This window comes from Ptiloglossa arizonensis, unplaced genomic scaffold, assembly GCF_051014685.1.
Source record: "Ptiloglossa arizonensis isolate GNS036 unplaced genomic scaffold, iyPtiAriz1_principal scaffold0027, whole genome shotgun sequence".
Taxonomy (NCBI): domain Eukaryota; kingdom Metazoa; phylum Arthropoda; class Insecta; order Hymenoptera; family Colletidae; genus Ptiloglossa; species Ptiloglossa arizonensis.
The window spans coordinates 1,097,025-1,099,272 of NW_027478397.1; positions in this window are offsets into that span (position 1 = coordinate 1,097,025).

A 2,248-nucleotide genomic window follows, 5' to 3' on the forward strand; every position below is an offset into this window, starting at 1 on the left:
CCCTATGCCTTTGAAGTTATTGGTTTCGAGTATCAGACTTGCGAAAATTTCGATGGTTTCTCAACCATTCCTTATATTCACACTTCCATATCTCGCGAACGGAATGACGAACTCGAGAATTTCCTGTTGCATCTGAAAGCAGAAACTCGCCCAATTACAACGGTGTGTGTACTTTTCCCCTAGGCCATTCCAGTTGTTGGTTTCGAGTATTAGACCAGCGAAAATTTTGATCGTTTCTCATGCATTCCTTAACTTCACACTTCCATATCTCGCGAAGGGTTTGACGAACTCGAGAATTTCCTATTGCATCTGAAAGCAGAAACTCGCCCGATTACAACGGTATGTGTATTTTTCCCCTAGGCCATTGTAGTTATTGGTTTCGAGTATCAGACTTGCGAAAATTTTGATGGTTTCTCATCCATTCCTTAAATTCCAACTCCCATATCTCGCGAACGGATTGACGAACTCGAGAATTTCCTGTTGCATCTGAAAGCAGAAACTCGCCCAATTACAACGGTGTGTGTACTTTTCCCCTAGGCCATTCCAGTTGTTGGTTTCGAGTATTAGACCAGCGAAAATTGTGATGGTTTCTCAACCATTCCTTAACTTCAGACTCCCATATCTCGCGAACGGATTGACGAACTCGAGAAATTCCTGTTGCATGTGAAAGTAGACAGTCGCCCGATTACAACGGTATGTGTATTTTTTCCCTAGGCCTTTGAAGTTATTGGTTTCGACTATCAGACTTGCGAAAATTTTGATGATTTCTCAACCATTCCTTAACTTCAAATTCCCATATCCCACGAACGGATTGACGCACACGAGAAATTCTTGCTGCATGTGAAAGTAGAAAGTCGCCCGATTACAACGGTATGTTTATTTTTCCCCTAGGCCTTTGAAGTTAATGGTTTCGAGTATCAGACTTGCGAAAATTTTGATGGTTCCTCAACCATTCCTTAACTTCGAACTCCCATATCTCGCGAACGGATTGACGAACTCGAGTAATGCCTGTTGCATCTGAAAGTAGAAACTCGCCCGATTACAACGGCATGTGTATTTTTCCCCTAGGCCATTGTAGTTATTGGTTTCGTGTATCAGATTTGCGAAAATTTTGATGGTTTCTCAACCATTCCTTAACTTCAAACTCCCATATCTCGCGAACGGATTGACGAACTCGAGAAATTCCTGTTGCATCTGAAAGTAGAAACTCGCCCGATTACAATGGTACGTGTACTTTTCCCCTAGGCCATTCCAGTTATTGGTTTCGAGTATCAGACCAGCGAAAATTTTGATGGTTTCTCAACCATTCCTTAACTTGAGACTTCCATATCTCGCGAACGGATTGACGAACTCGAGAATTTCCTATTGCATCTGAAAGCAGAAACTCGCCCGATTACGACGGTGTGTGTACTTTTCCCCTACGCCATTCCAGTTGTTGGTTTCGAGTATCAGACAAGCGAAAATTTTGATGGTTTCTCAAGCATTCCTTAACTTCAAACTTCCATATCTCGCGAACGGATTGACGAACTCGAGAATTTCCTATTGCATCTGAATGCAGAAACTCCCCCGATTACAATGGTATGTGTATTTTTCCCCTAGGCATTTGTAGTTGTTGGTTTCGAGTATCAGACTTGCGAAAATTTTGATGGTTTCTCAACCATTCCTTAACTTCGAACTCCCATATCTCGCGAACGGATTGACGAACTCGAGTAATGCCTGTTGCATCTGAAAGTAGAAACTCGCCCGATTACAACGGCATGTGTATTTTTCCCCTAGGCCATTGTAGTTATTGGTTTCGTGAATCAGACTTGCGAAAATTTTGATGGTTTCTCAACCATTCCATAACTTCAAACTCCCATATCTCGCGAACGGATTGACGAACTCGAGAAATTCCTGTTGCATCTGAAAGTAGAAACTCGCCCGATTACAATGGTACGTTTACTTTTCCCCTAGGCCATTCCAGTTATTGGTTTCGAGTATCAGACCAGCGAAAATTTTGATGGTTTCTCAACCATTCCTTAACTTCAAACTCCCGTATCCCGCGAACGGATTGACGAACTCGAGAAATTCCTGTTGCATGTGAAAGTAGAAAGACGCCCGATTACAACGGTATGTGCATTTTTCCCCTAGGCCATTGTAGTTATTGGTTTCGAGTATCAGACTTGCGAAAATTTTGATGGTTTCTCAACCATTCCTTAACTTCCAACTCCCATATCTCGCGAACGGATTGACGAACTCGAGAATTTCC